General features: G+C 40.0%; 1 non-coding gene across 1 annotated transcript; it reads right to left on the bottom strand.

Moving 5' to 3' along the window:
* Nucleotides 1-7057: 7057 nt before the first annotated feature.
* LOC132371189 (U6 spliceosomal RNA) lies at nt 7058-7163 on the bottom strand. Its single transcript, XR_009504810.1, has one exon. It is a non-coding gene; the product is annotated as a U6 spliceosomal RNA (small nuclear RNA).
* Between the last annotated feature and the right edge of the window lie 11355 nt (nt 7164-18518).

Here is an 18518-nt window from a genome sequence, read left to right as displayed (position 1 = left end):
TATTTTCTCCATTCTAGTTCCAAGATTTTTGATCATCTTTGCTATCATTACTCTGAATTCTTTTTCAGGTAGATTGCCTATTTCCTCTTCATTTGTTTGGTCTGGTGGATTTTCACCTTGCTGCTTCATCTGCTGCATATTTCTCTGTTTTCTCATTTTGTTTATCTTACTGTGTTTGGGGTCTCCTTTTCACAGGTTGCAGGTTCATAGTTCACATTATTTTTGGTGTCTGCCCCCAATGGGTGAGGTTGGTTCAGTCGCTTGTGTAGGCTTACCAATGGAGGGGACTGGTGTCTGTGTTCTGGCGGGTAGGGTTGTATCTTGTCCTTCTGATGGGCGGGGCTGTGTCCAGTGGTGTGTTTTGGAGTGTCTGTGAACTTAGTATGACTTTAGGCAGCCTCTCTGCTAATGGGTGAGTTTGTGTTCCTGTCTTGCTAGTTGTTTGGCATACGGCGTCCAGCACTGGAGCTTGCTGGCTGTGGGGTGGAGCTGTGTCTTAGTGTTGAGACAAAGATCTCTGGGAGAGCTCTTGTCAATTGATATTATGTGAGGTTGGGAGGTTTCTGGTGGTCCAATGTCCTGGACCTCGGAGGCTCACGCCTGACATCCAGCCAGAGCACCAAGACCCTGACAGCCACATGGCTCAGAAGAAAAGGAAGAAAGAAAAAAAACAAAAACAAAAACAAAACAGACAGAACCCTAGGACAAAGGGTAAAAGCAAACCTATACAGACAAAGTCACACAAAGAAGCATACATGTACACACTCACAAAAAAAGAAAAAGGAGAAGAAAAAATATATATATATTTAAAAAAAGGAAGAGAGCAACCAAACCAATAAACAGATCCACCAGTGATAATAAGCACTAAATACTAAGTTAAGATAAACATAAAACCAGAAAAAAATTAGATGCAGAAAGCAAACCTCAAGTCTACAGTTGCTCCCAAAGTCCACCGCCTCAATATTGGGAACATTCGTTGTCTATTCAGGTATTCTTCAGATGCAGGGTTTATCAAGTTGATTGGGGGGATTTAATCTGCTGCTCCTGAGCCTGCATGGAGAAATTTCCTTTTCTCTTCTTTGTTCACACAGCTCCTCGGGTTCAGCTTTGGTTTTGGCCCTGCCTCTGTGTGTAGGCCACCCTCAGGAGTCTATTCCACCCCCCAGAGAGGAGGGGGTTAAAGCAGCGGCTGAGTAGGGCTCTCTTGCTTACTCAGGCTGGGGGGAGGGAGGGGTACAGTAGTCATAATTGGAATGTGGGGCGAACCTGAGGCAGCAGAGGCCAGTGTGATGTTGCAACAGCCTGAGGCACGCCGTGTGCTCTCCCAGGGAAGTTGTCCCTGGATCATGAGACCCTGGCAGTGGAGTGCTGCACAGGCTCCTGGCGGGGTGTGGATAGTGACCTGCGCTTGCACACAGGATTCTTGGTGGCAGCAGCAGCAGCATTAGCGGTTCATGCCCAACTCTGGGGTCCGAGCTGATAGCCATGGCTCATGCCCATCCCTGGAGCTAGTTTAGGCAGTGCTCTGCCTTCTGTGGGCACACTGGGAAGGAATCCCCTTTCCTTGAGCATCCCGAAACAAAGGTCTCTTGCCTCTCTGGCAGGTCCAGACTTTTTCCTGGACTCCCTCCTGGCTAGCTGTGGTGCACTAGCCCCCTTCAGGCTGTCTTCATGCAGCCAGTCCTCTCCCTGGGGTTTGACCTCTGAAACCCGAGCCTCAGCTCCCAGCCTTAACCCACCCCAGTGGGCAAGCAGACAAGCCTCTCAGGTTGGTGAGTGCTGGTCGGCACCGATCCTCTGTGTGGAAATCTCTCCGCTTTGCCCTCTGCACCCCTGTTGCTGCGCTCTCCTCCATGGCTCCAAAGCTTCCACCCCGCTCACCCCCCGTCTCCGCCAGTGAAGTGGTTTCCTAGTGTGTGGAAACTTTTCCTCCTTCACAGCTCCCTCCCAGAGGTGCAGGTTCTGTCCCTATTCTTTTGTCTCTGTTTTTTCTTTTTTCTTTTGCCTTACCCAGGTACATAGGGATTTTCTTGCCTTTTGGGAAGTCTGAGGTCTTCTGCCAGCGTTCAGTAGGTGTTCTGTAGGAGTTGTTCCACGTGTAGATGTATTTTTGATGTATTTATGGGGAGGAAGGTGATCTCCACGTCTTACTCCTCCACCATCTTGAAGGTCTCCAAAGCTGCAGGAGGGTGTGGAAAGGTTTATCACTGATATAATGAGTCCTTCTAGAGAGGAGGGTGTCTTCTGAGCAGGACTGAAAATGGCTTGCCCTTCTTAATGCAGTTTCCTTTCTCAGTCATCTTTGTTCCCTCATCTTTGTTAAACTAGCCTTTGTTCACATTGACCCCTCTGCCTCGGAAGTACTCGTCACCTGCACCTGACCAACTCCTGGCCATCCCCAATGGCTGAGTTCAGGAATCACCTCCCTACCTCCCATGATGCCTTGGGGTCATCCTTGGCTTCACATTTCACCTTTGTCTACAGTGATCCCTTTACCAACCTATTTCCCCCACTAGCTCATGGAGAGAAGGGGTTGCATCTTATTCATTTAAAAAATGTTCTGCCACTAGCTCTGTGATTGGTATTTAGGAGAAATGCAGTAAAAGTTTGTGGACTGGAAGATATTAAACTACTAATAAAAATCCAACTGTCAGAGCTTTCTTTGTAAGCATAGATCTGATGACAACTTTTCTCTACTCAATGATGTTTATTCTGAAACAATGAGGACTATATGCAGGATAAAACACAAGACTTTCAGCCAGCTTCTCCCTTGCAAGACCAGGAAGAACCTGGCTGGAGACCTGTTTAACCCAGGTGACCTAAGACAGATTAGCCAGAGGGAGAGCAGAAATCAGAAGGAAGGAGAAGCAAAGGCCCAGCTGGGTGACCATCCTGCTTTGGTAGCCACATCCCAAAGGATCAATTGCCTTAGCTCCTCTCTGTGACAAGCCAGCTCTGTCTACTCAATCCCATCTGATCCCTGGCAACCTCTTGGTGGAGCATCAGAACCTATTATGTCTCACGTGTTATCTCCTCTAAGGAGCTCAGGTGATGGTGCTCAGGTGGTCAGAGGTGCTGTGGGCTTCTTCTCCCTGTCAGGTGACAACAATGATCTCAGGTGACAACAATGATCTCAGGTGACAAAGCTGTCAGTCATGACCCCAGGAGGCCTTTAAAAACCTAGGAGAGCAAACCCCACTACAAGGCAGTGACTCCCAGTCCTGGCTGTACATTAGAAGCACCTGGGTAGCATCCGAACCTCACGGTATTCAGGCAATACCCCTAATAATTGAATCAGAATGCCTGGTGGTGGGACCCAGGTGTCAGTAATGTTTAAAATTCTCCAGGTAATTCCAATATGTGGCAAGATGGAGAAGCACTGCTGTAGGAGTGGGAGTGGTACAGGGCTGGGTCAGAAGAAAGAAACTCATTAACCTGGCTTTTTTCTGGGCCAGATGTGCTTCCTTCATAAAAAGAGTTAAAGATTAAGCTACTTTTCTCCTTCCTCTCCCCTACAGTGGTGAATAAAATAGACACAGTTCTATGCATCATGGAGCCTATAGTCAAGTAGAAGAGATAGACAATGAACATTATAAATTATGAAAATTCCATGGAGAAGAAAGCAGGGTGCCATGTGGAAAATAACTTATTTTATATTGATTTATAGGGAAGTGAAATTGAAGCTGAGACCTACAGGATAGGAAGGAGCCAGTCATTTGAAATGATTGGAAGAGCATTCCCAAGCTGAGGGATCAGCATGTGCTAAGGCTCTATGACAGTAGAACGCTTGGTGTGTCTACTCCAATTCTACATCTACCACAAACATTCTCTTATTACCTACTCTGTGGCAGGTAGAATATAGAGATGGCAGGCAAGTTCCATACATTGAGGAGTTTATAATTCAGTGTGTCGAGAAATAGATTGCAAGAAGCAAAGTTTAGCAGGACTCCTGGGGGAGAAATTTAATTCTGCCCAATGTACAAAGTGGTATATATGTATGGGGGTGATCAGAGGTCTCAGATGGGAGAATTAAGGCTTTGAATGATGACATAAACCACGTCTTTTGTCAGATGCTCATTTTGACATCTGTGGGAAGAATTTTCCAGGTTGATAGGGGACAAAGTGCCACAGGTACCAGGAAGCACACGTGTAAAGGCATGGAGGCATCAGTGTTTGGCACGCTTGGGGAATGAAGAGTTTGTGTATCTGGGGCTTCAGGCGAGGCAATATGATGTGATGCGGGTGTGGCTGGAAACAGGTGAAACTGATAAATGAATGATACTAGGGACTCTCTGGGTTGCCTGGCATTGGGGTTACCTAGGATGGATGATTCTCTAATCCCAGAAGAGGCTGCAAGTCCCGTGGGACCTGGATAGGCTCTACTCTCTCCTCGGTCAGAGTTAGCTGTGCCTGAATTCAGTTTCCCATGGAATGGGGGCTCCCAGTGTCTCCAGGTGCAGCAGTCCTCCACACACCTGGCACTTCAGCCTGCATCTCTTGGTGCCTGAGTCCCAAATGCTTATCCTTTGTCCCCTTCCTGGGGCAAAGACACTGTCACATTTCCTCCTTACAAGTGGAGAACAACAAGGGGTAGAGCCCTCTGATGACCCACTGTATACACAGCTGTGCTGCAGCCTAAACATCCTTCTCCACAGAATGCCAAGAGGACGGGGCTGGGCACACCTGCTGACCCTCTGCCCACAAGTTCCGGGTGCGCCAACTGATGCTTGCTGCTATTTGTTCCAAGCTCTTTCCACCATAAAAGGGATGCTGTGGCAGGGAAAAGGTGAAGATGAGGCTGCATGGTTTGGTGGGGCTAAGTTTGGAAGGGTCTTGTGGGCCATGAAGCTTGAACTTCAAACTTAGGAATGAGGAACCAGGGAAGGATTTCCAGCCTGGGAGGGCCATGGTCAGATCTGTGATTTTGAAAGATTTCTCTGTTGGCTAACGTGGAGGATGGGCTGTAAAAGAATGATAACTAGACACTGGGGTTCCTAGAAATGTTAGCTCCCTGAGAGCCAGCCATTTTGTTTCTTTTGTTCACTGCTTTTCTCCAGGGTCTAGGACAGTGCCTAGCACATGTCTAGTGCTCAATAGATATTTGATGAATGAATGAAAGCAGTTAGGAAGCTATTGTCCTGGTCCAGGTGAGAGATGATGCTTAAACTTGGTCAGTGGTTTGGGGATGGAGAGGAGTTAGAGATATTGAGACAGTGTGGAGGGAGGGTTTAGGATGGGACAGCACAGCTAGAATAGCAACTAAAATGGCTTTACTTCTTTAGCCAGCACCACGGACAGAGAATTCAATAACGTGGCTATAGTGGTAAGGACTGCTGGTTGACGTAAGATTCTCGTAAGATTCTCTATTTTCCATCCTGGGATTCGGGCTCCTACCCCAAGGAGTCATGGGCTCCATGATGAGCATCCTTTTCCAGGAAGTCAGGCCTGGGTACCATACTATCCTTGGTGAACTCCATGATACCTTGGCTTCCTGGTGCAGTAGATGGAATTGTTATTGCATTTGTTGTAGTGCACAGTAGAAGACCTACAGAGTTTCTGTCTCGGACATATTTTTCTATTTAAAATGGAAGGGATACTGTTAAAATGAAATTTTCCTTCTGTACGCTTTCAAAACTCAACCTCCCATCCTGCACAGTGCCCTTTGACAATCCACGTAAAAGAATCCGCAAATCTAGTCTACACATGGGCAAACTGTTGTTTATTCTCTAGATTTTATTCATATGTTTGGTTTTTATGATTTTCAAGGCAATCTGGGCTGGTCACTGACCAGCAAGGCCACGGGAGTGCTGGCAGTACAGTTTTAAGGTATTTTCTGGAACCTATCTTGGGCACTCTTAACGGTGGCTCACAGGACTGCATTGTGATAATGACTATACTAATGATGATCTCTCACAGTGCAAATTATTTAACAGCATTGCTTAATTTATCCTTTTCAGAAACCTTTGTATGTGGCATGTGACAGAAGACTCACCTCCATTTTACAGATGTAGGGGCTGGAACTCAGACACTGATTGCTAACAGATGGCCCATCTGGGGTCAGTATCCACACTTCTGACTTCTGGTCCAGCGGTCTATTTATTTCCCCACCATGAGCTGGGCAATGTGGGGAACTCCAGATTTTATTGACTGGGTGGTTTGTGATATGGGTCAAGGGAGGTCAGGTGACCTCTCTCCGCCTGGAAAGGAGGAAATCTGTGATTCTCTCTCTCTTACCAAATTTCCAAAGAGGAAGCAACCCTCAGCCAGAGAAGGAGCCTAAGTCTTGTTTGTAGTCAGTGGGGTGTACAGGTGGCTCATTGCTGTGTGCCCCGGGGCAGCAGTAAATTGATATTTGTTGATCTCCAAGCCTCTGGCAGAGATGGGGAGGAAGGGATGGGAAAGTGACATTTTTGTAAATAACCACACCTGGTTCTAAGACAGAAGGACTGGCACGTCCCCGTAGCCTCATCAATTACCGTCAACCTTTCGCAAAGGGAGCCCTAGGGGAAAGAATCTCTTCACACTCTTATGATTATTTATAGACACCCCCTCCTGTCCACACTCTGAGGGGAGTTTGGTTTGCTCAGCAGTGGCCTCCTTCCAGATGTGTTTATATTCCTCAAGGCCCAGGGGAATGCATCCTTCCACCCCTCCATTACACGGAGCAGAGGGGATGCCTGGCATTGGGACTTAATGAAGATGTGGAAGGAGAGACAAGCAAGGGGCAGCATGCCTGAATTCCTCAGCTAGATTCATGTATCTCCCAGCGATCACTGACTGAGTAGCCACTTTGCTGCTAAAGAAGGCAATTCAACACAGTGGTTAAATAAACATGATTTGCAAGCAGATAGACCTGGATTTAAGTCCCAGCTCTGCCATTTACAAACTGTGTGGCTTTGGTTAAGTTACTTACAGTTTCTGTCTCCATTTCCTCATCTATAAAATGGGATAATAACATCTCCACTCAGGGTCATTGTGAGGTTTGAGTGCAAAAGGGCTGAGCAGTGCCTGACACAGCAGGTGATATGTATGTGGTGCCTGTTCTTTTAAAACATTAAAAAATATGGAATGCTTCACAAATTTGCATGTCATCTTTGCACAGGGGTCATGCTAATCCTGTCTGTATTGTTCCAATTTTAGTCTATGTGCTGCTAAGTGAGCACTGGTGCCTATTCTTATAAGACACTACCGTGTGTGTGTGTGTGTGTGTGTGTGTGTGTGTGTGTGTGTGATTTGAAAGAAACAAGCCTGAAGAAACAGAGGCAGTGTAGGCAGTACAGGCAGGGAATTTCTGGTGAAAAAGTAACTATTAAAACCTAGAGGAGGAGAGATCGCCACAGACAAGGCAGGTCAGAGGGGAATTCTTTGCAGAAGAGGTGACTGAGCTACCTGAGTATCTGAGGTATGTTATTGGACATGCCAGCAGGGTACCCACCACCTGATTGTGGGTTGGCAGAATGCCTTAGACCAGCTTTTAAGAAAGGCTGTTTTAGCCTGGGAAGGAGGCCTGGGCTGCCAGTGTCCTGTGTTAAGGCTTGGCAGCCTCTCCAGATGGAGAGTTTTGTTGGCATGCCACACTTTGAGTGGAGCATTTGTTTCACAGGTAATCCAGTCCCAGCAAAAGTGAGGCTGCCTAAAATGACAAAAAAAAAAAAAAGAAAAAAGAAAAAGAGATACATTTTGGATGAGTTACGTGCAGTTAATGGATTTTCCTACTCTGTTCTCTCCTTTCAAATGACCTACCTTCACTGAGATATAATGATTACCCACTCTATGAACTTCTTGCATTAAAAAGTCTTTATTAGAAATTCAAAAATTTACAAAATTGGACATAATACTACAAGGAACCCTTGGGTACCTATCACCCAGTCACAAAATAAACTCGTGGCCACTTTAGTTTCATTTATACTCTCTCTGCCAGAGTACTTAAAACACATCCCCCAAATCATTTCATTTCACCTGTAAATATTTATGTATGTCTTTCTAAAAGATAAGAAGTTTTAAAAAGAACAATCTTAATATCATTATTACAAGGAAAAAATTAGAAAATTCTTAGTATCATCAAATATCCAGTTAGTGCTCAAATTTCCACAATTGTCTCCTATTTTTTTTCCAGTTGAATTAGGATCTAAATAAGATTCACACATTGCAAGTGGTTGATATTTCTTTTGGTCTCTTTGATTTATAGATTTCCCTGCCCTCTCTTCATTCCCTTGCAATTAGTTGATTGAAGAGACTAGGTCATTTTCTACTTTCCAGACAGGACTGCACCACTGTGGTGTCACCTACCTTGCTCCTGTGTCCCTTATATTTCCTATAAAATGGCAGCTAGATCTACTGACTTGGTCTGATTCAGATTTATTTGTTTATTTTCAAGGCTACATTGTTGTGTGCTTCCACCAGCCAGCACTTAATGTCTGGTTGTCTCCTTTGTGTTATAACAGCCATTGGTAATCATTACCCAGAACCATGATTTCATTTGGGGGTTTGCGAAATGGTGGCATTCTAACTCTATCATTTTTCCTCATTTATTACGTGAGCTATTTCTATAAAGAACTGTTTCCTTATCAACTATGTGGTTAACTTATGATATAGTTTAATCAGGAAAAAACAGGTTAAATGATTGATTCTTCCCCTACACTTACCAGTGTTCAGAATTAGTGGGTTGGTTTCCTTATATCCTCCAGTGCTGACCAATGAGGCTTTTCGTTTTATAGGGGCTCATGAATTTAAACATACTCCATGTGTTTCAACCATTGCAGTTATTGTTTTCTTGGATGCTAAGGTTTTGCCGTTTCTGGTCAGTGAGTAGGATCTTCTTTCCCGAGTTGCTTCCTAAGTTCTGACACAACCATGACTTCAGTTGCCGTTGACAGATTCCTTGCTTTTTGGGAAGAAAAGATGTCCAACCTTGGAAATGAAAATATTTCTTAAAGAGAAAATATGCTGTAAGTTTATACTGATATTTTCAATTAAACTTTAGGATTACAGGGCTTTGCTTAACTTCTGTGATTTTATTTTGAATCTTTTCCTTTTATGCTAAGAATCTTGATTCTTAATGACAACAGCATTATTGCTTATTTGCTTTACCCCATTTTTAACACACACATAGATTCATATAAAATCAATATCAAATATATGATTAGTGAAAATATTATTATATCAAACAATATCAAATATATGGTTAGAGAAAATATTATTATTATTGCAGTTCTTAGGTATATCCTACTAGAGACATATAGTTGAATTACTGTATTTTCAAACCATTTAAAATAACACACCTCTGCATGATTAAGCTATCAACTCAATGTGCAACTAGGGTCCTTTATTTTATTTTGCCCTTGATTTTAGGAATTGCCTTTTTCATTCTGATTTAACATTTTCATGGTTCTAAAGTTGAATCTAAAAAACAAGGTATTATTCAGAGAAGTCCAGCTTCTATCCCAAACTCACCTCTCTTTTTTCTCCTTTCCCTTTAGACAACAATTTTATTTACTTTATGGTTTATCCTTCCATAATTGTTTACATAAGCAAAACCACACATGAATACATATATACTCTCTTAGATAGATGGTAGCTTATTATATACACTTTAGTCCACCTTTTTCTTTTTCCCCCACTTAGCATTACATTCTGGAGATCATGGCATAACAATGTATAGATATTCCACATTCCTTTCTATAGTTGCGTGGTACTTCACTATCTGAATGTGTTATAGTTTATTCAACTAGGCCCCTATTGATGGACATTTGGGTTTTTGCTGTTACAAAAAAAATGTGGTCATGTTTTTGTGTTTCTGTCAGTGTTTCTTTTGGAGAGATTCCTACAAATAGGCTTCCTGGGTCAGAGTGCCTGTGTTATTTTGCTAGATATTACTAATTCCCCTTCATAGTGTTTGTACCTTTTTTCATTCCTTTCAGCAATGATGGGAGTGCCTATTTTCTCAAAGCTGGAACAAAAGAGAATTTATCAATCTTTTGGATTTTTGCCACTCTGATAGGTGAAAAATGGTATATTAGTATACTTTAAGCTTGCCTTTTATTATGTGCACAATCAAGATCTTTTCATATAAATAGGAGGCATTTGTATTTAGTTTTCTGTGATTTGTCTGTGCATATCTCCAGTCTTTTTTTTTCTCTCTATAGGATTATTGGTCTCTCATTCTTTTTAAAATTCTTTATATATTGGAAATATTAACTCTTTATCTATGATAAAAGTTGAAAAATTTCCCCCAGTTTGTTATTTGTCTCTTTCCTTTCCTTATGGTGTTTTCTTACTATGTAAGTAAGCAATTTTTTTTTCTTATTTTCATGTAATAAAATTCATTAATCTTTTCCTTTATGGCTCCTAGATATTGAGTCAGAGGTAGGAAAGTTCCCCCTCACACCTGGATTGTAGAATAATTCAGACTTGTTTTTTCTATACTTGTATGGATTCATTTAATACGTTTAACTTTCTCATCCGCTTGGAATTTATCTTGGTATACCATGTGGGGAATGAATACAATTTTATCTTTTTACACGTGGCTATTCAGTTAGCCCATACCTTTGATTAAAAAGAACATCATTTCCCCCACTAATTTGAGATTCTGCCTTCACGGTATACTAAATTTCCAAATACAATTAGATCTATTTCTGGATTTTCTATTTTGTTTTATTGGTCTATGCATGTAACACCACCACACTCTTTCAGTTAGCAACATTATAATATGTTTTAAAGTCTGATGAGGCTATCCCTTTCTTACTTCTCTCTTTTTTTTCCAGCTGTTTTTTAAAAAAAATTTTTCAGGATTTTCCCCTCTTGGCTATTCTTGCTTATCTGTTCTTCCAAATGAATTTTATAATAAACTTATCTAGCTCCAGAAAGAAATTTAGTCATATTTTTATTGGATTATATTAAATTTATGAGTTATATTAAATTAAATTTTATGAATTAGCTTAGGGAGACCTGAAATCTTTGATATTGAGTCTTCTTATCCAAGAATATGGTATATCTTTCTATTCATGCAAGGTTATTTTTGTGTATTTTTGAATTGTTTTATAGTTTTTCTTCATAGAGGTTTTGGGCATTTCTTGTTAAATTTATGCCGTCACATTTAATTTTATTTGGCTTTCACAGAGAGGGTTTTCTTTTTTAATGTAAACTGATTTTTGTTTATATATATGAAAACTTGATTTTTGTAGATTGATTTTATAACCTATTTCACTAAATTTTTTTGTTTGTAGTCATTTTCTATGGGTTCCTTTGGGTTTTCTAGATGCGTACTTATATAATTCTTAGCTCTTGTAATATGATGGATAATACAAATGGATTTTAGAGTATTGAATCCACTCTACTTGGTCATGACGAATATTTTGATGTGCTGTTGGAATCTGTTTGTTAATTATTTAATATATTTATTGATATTTAGAAGTGATATTGGTCTATAGTTTCCTTTTGTTGATGCAATCTTTTCAGATCGAGATTGAAGTTGTACTCACTTCATAAAATAACTTAGAAATAGAATTTCCCTGAGAAACAATCTGGACTGGGTACATTTTTGTGGCAAAGCTCCTTTCATACTTCCTCTATTTCTTCTGTGGTATTTTATATGTTTAGGCTTTCTGTCTCCACTGGGGTTGCTTTTGACAAGTTGTGTTTGTCTAGAAAATTATCCGCTTCATCTACTTTTCCAAATTTATTTGCAAAGAATTACATAAAGTAGATTCTTATCATTTTTTTAAAAAGTGTGCAGTTTTGATGGTTATTTCCTCCTTGTCATTTCTAATTTTATGTATATGGTACACCCCCCACCCCTGCCTTTCTTCCCACAATTATATTAGCTAATGGGTTCTTTTATTACGCTCTTTTTTCAAATAATTAACTTTTGGATGTATTTATTTGTTCTATGTTTTTCTGTTTCTAACTCGTATCTTTTATTTCTTTTCCATTATGGTTAATTACAAGATTTTAAATATAGTTCCCTGTGCTATACCATAGGACCTTGTTGTTTATCCATTCTAAATGTAATAGTTTGCATCTACTAACCCCAAACTCCCAGTCCATCCCCCCAACACCCCCTCCTTCGCAACCAAAAGTGTGTTCTCTATGTCTGTCAGTCTGTTTCTGTTTTGTAAGTTCATTTGTATCATATTTTCAGTTCCACATATAAGTGATATCATATGGTATTTGTCTTTCTCTTTGTGACTTACTTCACTTAGTATGATAATCTCTAGGTCCATCCATGTTGCTGCAAATGACGCTATTTCATTTTTTTATGGCTGAGTAATATTCCATTGTATATATGTACCACATTTTCTTTATCCATTCATCTGTCAATGGACATTTAGGTGGTTTCCATGTCTTGGCTATTGTAAATCGTGCTGCAGTGAACATTGGGGTGCATGTACCTTTTCGAATTAGTAACTCACATCTGTTTTGGGATATAATTTACTTACTGTAAAATGTATTATGGGTACAATTTGATGATTCTGACCAATTTATACACCAAGACAACAAAACACCAAACAAGATAGAAAACAATGCCATCACACTAGAAAGTTTCTTCTTTCTCCTTTCCGGACAACTTTCTATGCCACCCCAGAGATAAAAATATTCTTTTTTAAAATTATATTTATTTATTTTTATTTGGCTGCAATGGGTCTTAGTTGTGGCACGTGGGATCTTTGTTGCCGTGTGCGGGATCTTCATTGAGGCATGCGGGATCTTTTAGTTGCAGCATGCCAACACTTAGTTGCGGCGTGTGGGATCTAGTTCCCTGACCAGGGGTCAAACCCAGGCCCCCTGAATTGGGAGCATGGAGTCTTAGCCACTGGACCACCAGGGAAGCTCCAACAATTTTCTAATATTTATCACTATAGTTTAGTTTTGCAAGTTCTCAAACATCTTACATGGGATCATACAGTATGTACTATTTTGTGTCTGACTTGTTATACTTAATATATTTTTGAGACATACATTCTTGAGTGTATCAGTAATATGTTTTAAAAAAATTTCTAAGTAGCATTCCACATTTTTTATAGCACAGTTCATGCATCTGTGTGTTGATGATTTTGGTTTGTTCCAGTTTGGGCTATAAAGAAAAGCTGCTGTAAATATTTTTGCACAAGTCTTTTTGTGGACACATGGTTTCATTTTTCTTGGCTGAATACCTAGAAGTAGAATAGTTGGCTCATAAGGTAGGTGTATGCTAGACCGTATAAAAAACAGGTTATTCCGCTTCTGGCTATTTATCCTAAGGAAATGAAAACATTAACTCAAAAAGATATCTGCACCCCCATGTTCATTACAGCATTATTTACAATAGCCAAGACATGGAAGCAACCTAAGTGTCCACCAATGAATGAATGGATAAAGAAAATGTAATATGTATATCTATATATATATACAATGAAATATTATTTATCCATAAAAAGAAGGAAATCTTGCCATTTGTGACAACATGAATGGACCTTGAGGGCATTATGCTAAGTGAAATAAGTCAGAGAAAGACAAATTCTGTATGATCTCACATATATGTGGAGTCTAAAAACAAAACAAAACAAAAAACTGAACTCAGAGATACAGAGAACAGATTGGTGGGGGGAAGGGTTTGGGTTGGGCGAAAAGTACAAACTTCCAGTTATAAAATAACTAAGTCCTGGGAATGTAATATGCAGCATAGTGACCATAGTTAATAATACTGTATTGTTTACTTGAAAGTTGCTAACAGAGTACATCTTGAAAGTTCTCATCACAAGAAAAAAAGATTTGTAACTATGGTGACATATGTTAACTAGATTTATTGTGGTGATCATTTAGCAATATACACAAATACCAAGTCTTTATGTTGTACACTAGAAACTAATATAATGTTATATGTCAATTATACTGCAAGGAAAAATATGAGGAAGCTAAAAAAAAATTTTTTTTTAGAAAGGAAGCAGGCAATTATTTTTCCAAAGTGTTGTACCATTAACAATCCACCAACATATGAATGTTCCAGTTGCTCTAAATCCTCACCAACGACTAGTATTATTGGTCTTTTAAATTTTAGCCATTCTAGTGGGTGTGGAGTGATATCTCATTATGGTTTTGTTTTTAATTTCTTTGATCACTAATGTTGAGCATCTTTTCATGGTGCTCATTAGCCATTTATATATCTTCTTTTGTGAAGTGCTTTTGAAGCATTTGCCCTTTTTATTGAGTTTTTGGTCTTTTTATTATTGATTTATAAGAGTTCTTTATATATTTGGATACAATTTCTTTGTCAGATATATGTTTTACAAATATTTTCTCTTAGTCTGTGACTTACCTTTTCCTTAATTCTATTTTTTGATGAGCAGATGTTATTAATTTTGGTGAAGCCCAATTTATTTTTTCTTTTATATATAATGCATTTTGTGTCCTCTCTAGAAAAATTTTCCCCTACCCCAAGTTCGTAAGAATATTCTCCTATGTATTCTTCTAGTTTTGTTGTTTCAGTATTTACATTTAAGTCTATTTTCTATCTTGAATTAATTGTTGTATATGGTGGAGGTGTTTGTTTTTGCTTTTTCAGCATGCATATCCAGTTGTTTTATTCCTTGGAAGGGCTTTTCTTTCCCCATTGGACTGCCTTAGCATCTTTTTTGAAGATCAGTTGTCTATACATGCATGGGTCTATTTCCATTTTCTCTAGTCTGCTCCACTGAACTGTTTGTTTATCCTTACACCAGTACTATACCACCTTGATTACTTTAACTTTAAAGTAAGTTTTGAAACCAGGCAATGAAAGTCCTATGACTTTATTTATTTATTTAATAATTTTATTTATTTATTTATTTTTGGCTGCGCTGGGTCTTCATTGCTGCGTGTGGGCTTTCTCTAGTTGCAGCGAGTTGGGGCTACTCTTCATTGTGGTACCCCGGCTTCTCATTGCAGTGGCTTCTCTTGTTGTGAAGCATGGGCTCTAGGCACGCGGGCTTCAGTAGTTGTGGCACATGAGCTCAGTAGTTGTGGCTCTCGGGGTCTAGAGTTCAAGCTTAGTAGTTGCGGTGCATGGGCTTAGTTGCTCCGTGGCATGTGGGATCTTCCTGGACCGGGGGTCGAACCCATGTCCCCTGCATTGGCAGGCGGATTCTTAATCACTGTGCCACCAGGGAAGTCCCAGTCCTATGACTTTAAAAAAAAAAAAGTTAACAAGACTGTTGTGGTTATTCCATATCATTTGCATTTCCATTTAAATCTTAGAATCAGTTTGTCAATTTCTATAAAAAAGCTTTCTGAGATTTTTTGGGGGGTGGGTTGTGTTAGCTTGATAGGGCTGCCATAATAAAATACCACAGACTGGGTGGCTTAAACTACAGAAATTTATATTCTCACACTTCTGAAGGCTGGAGATCCAAGATCAGAGAGTCAGCAGGTTTACTCTCTCCTTGGCTTGCAGATGGCCGCCTTCACGCTGTGTCTTCATATGGTCTTTCCTCTGTGCATGAGTATCCCTGGTGTCTCTTTGTGTGTCCAAATTTCCTCTTTGTATAAGGACACCAGTCAGATTAGATTAGGGCTCACTCTAAGGACTTTATTCTTACCTAATCACCTCTTAAACGGCCCCATCTCCAGATACAGTCACCTTCTGAGGTACTGATGGTTAGGGCTTCGACATATGAATTTTGGGTGGGACACAATTCAGCTCATAACAAGATTGTATTGGATCTATATATCAATTTTGAAACAATTGACATCTTCACAATATTGAGTTTTCCAATCCAAGAACATGTTCTATCTCTCCATATATCTTAGTCTTCTTTAATTTCCTAGAGATATCTTAGAGGTTTCAGTGTAGAGGGCTTGCATATATTTTATTAAACTTACCCCTAAAATTTTCTGGTTTTTTTGTTGCTATTGTAAGTGATATTTAAATGTTTTTTCAGTCGTTTGTGATTAGTATATAGAAATGCAATTACTTTTTGTATATCGACCATGTATCCTGAAATCTTGTTAAATTCCCTTATTATAGTAGACATCTTTGACTTATTCCTGATCTTAGAGGAAAAGTGTTCCATGTTTTGCCAATAAGTGTGTGGTTAATTTTAGATTTTTCATAGATATCCTATAACATCCTCAGTGGTTATGAAAGTATATCTTTCAAATTTCCAAGTGTGGGAAGCTTAAAGACTGACAGCCCCAGCAGCTGCATTCTGAAACCCATAGCTTTGTGCAGATGCCACACTTCCCAAAGCCTTCTCCCAGCCAATGCCTAGGAGATGTGGGGTTCCTCTGGTGGGAGACATTGGCTTGAGGACTCCAGGATGGCTTTACCCAACTCTCTCAAAACTGCACTGGAGTTTCAGATACTTCTGCACCATCTGCCTTCTTCCTTCCTCCTTCACCTGAGCTTGGATTCATATCATGATCTGACAAGTCTCTCATCCTCTTCCAGGCCTCCTCATTTCCTCTAATAAATCTTTTGCATGTCTAATCCTATCTTGGTGTCTGCTTCTCAGAGGACCCATACTTACACAAAGGCTGAGGAATTCCTCTTCTATTCCTAGTTTGCTGAGAGGTGTCTTTTTTTCCTTTAGTCATGAATATGTATTGAATTTTGTGAAAAGATTTTTCTGCATTTACTAAAATGATCATATGATTTTTTTTTTCTGTTACACTGATTGCTTTTTAAAAGTTAAGCCAACCTTGCATTCCTGAGGTAAACACTAGCTGGTCATGAAGTTTTATCCTTCTTACATATTGTTGAATCTTAGTTGCAATATTTTCAAGGGTTTTATATCTATATTCATGGGAGATATTGATCTGTAATGTCTAGTGTCTTCCTAAGGTTTTGGTACCAAAATTATTCTGATCTCATAAAATTACTTTGGAAGAGTTCTTTCCTCCTCTATTTTTCTAAAAGCATTTTGTAAGATTGGCATTATTTCTTTTAAATGTTTGGATAGAATTCACCAGGGCAGCCAGCTGTGCCTGGGGTTGTCTTTGTTTTCTTTTCTGCATTTTTAGTCTTTATTTCTGGCATACTTTATTGTCTGTGGGGACATTATTCTGCTCACTATTCTCTTTTTATCTTAAAATAACTTTGTGTGGGATTCAAACACAATCCTTTTTTGTTGTTCATGCTTAAAGGGCATGAGTTCTCCTATTCACTTTGGAGGGGAGGGTGGGCCAGGATCATTTTCCTAGCTTCATAGCTCTCGAGTTCACTATGCTGTTGTTATTTCCAAGTGTTCAAATATGTGGCCTTATATATTCTAAAACCTGTTGGCTCAGTCACAGTCCCCCAGCTTTATCAGGAACTTTTCTTTCCTTTTCCCTTAATGCTTTGTCCTAGATACATTAGATTCTACTCCCAGTAATTTCTACTCAGTGTTGACCTTTGTCTTGGAAGGGAGCTCTTGTTAGTTCTAAGAGTTCATAGAACCTAGACTGTTCCACCATTCTCTCTGATCTCATGCTCATAACCTGAAACCTGCAAGGCACCTGCCATTATGGCTGTTTCCCCCAGATTGTGTTCCCCTTCCCTTGGGGGTATCCACTGATAATTTTGGGTTCTCTGAATCTCAAGTTCAATATAAATCCCTTTGTCTCTCCTTTGCCTCCCCCTGCACACTTGCTGATGCCACATGGTCTTGGTGGTATTCGTGGTTTTCCCTCAACTGTTCATATTTTAGGGCTGGTGTAGGTTCTTGTTTTGCTGTATTGTCTGCAGAATTTTGATTTTGCTATCTTAGTCTCTCTGTCTGTTGTGTGGGGTGATTCAAAAAGATAAAAAAATTATAACACCATTGCTACCACCTTCCTAGAATCCCTGAATGTCTCTGGAAATTTCATGGTGGAGGTGGGGGTGAAGATATCCAATTATATGCCCCCCTGGGAGCTTAAACAATATGTACAAGTCACCAAGAGTCCTATTTGATTTTGAAAATGGTACAACTCTTGTGAGAAACTGCAAAAGACCTTTAGAATTGATGGTGGCAAGCCCAGAACACTAAAATTAATACTTGTGAAATAAAAGTGGGAAGAAAAATAAGAAGCTTCTTGTTGAGTTCTTCTTGGTACCAGGTGTTGTGTGAAGTCTTTTACATGAATTTTCTTAATTAAGTCTCTAAACCACCTTATAAGGCAGGTACTATTAGCACCCCTACTTTATCACTTTTGTCACTATGTATTATCATAAGGCAGATAGTATCACCCCTACTTTACAGCGTTGAAAATGAGACATAGAGTGGTTTGTAACTTTTCCACAGTCACACATATCTCCCAGACTTCAAAGGTGGTGCTCGTAGCCCTTCTACCATACCACCTCCCTCCTATTTGTGTATATACACCAGTGGGGAATGGAGCTCAGAGTGTCAGGGGATTACCCTCATGTAGGGAATCACTGTCAAGTAGGTGTCTAAACTCTTGCTTGACTTGTGGGAAGGGCACCACATGCCTAGCCTTAATGACTTGTCTTGAGGATACAAGGCCCACCCTCCTTTCCCCTGCAAAAAGAAAACTTTTGAAGGAATACTGTAAGAAACTGCAACTCAATAGTCCAATGGCAG

This window comes from Balaenoptera ricei, chromosome 8, assembly GCF_028023285.1.
Source record: "Balaenoptera ricei isolate mBalRic1 chromosome 8, mBalRic1.hap2, whole genome shotgun sequence".
Taxonomy (NCBI): Eukaryota; Metazoa; Chordata; class Mammalia; order Artiodactyla; family Balaenopteridae; genus Balaenoptera; species Balaenoptera ricei.
The sequence above is the reverse complement of the archived record's forward strand: the minus strand, read 5'-3'. Positions and strand labels throughout refer to the sequence as shown.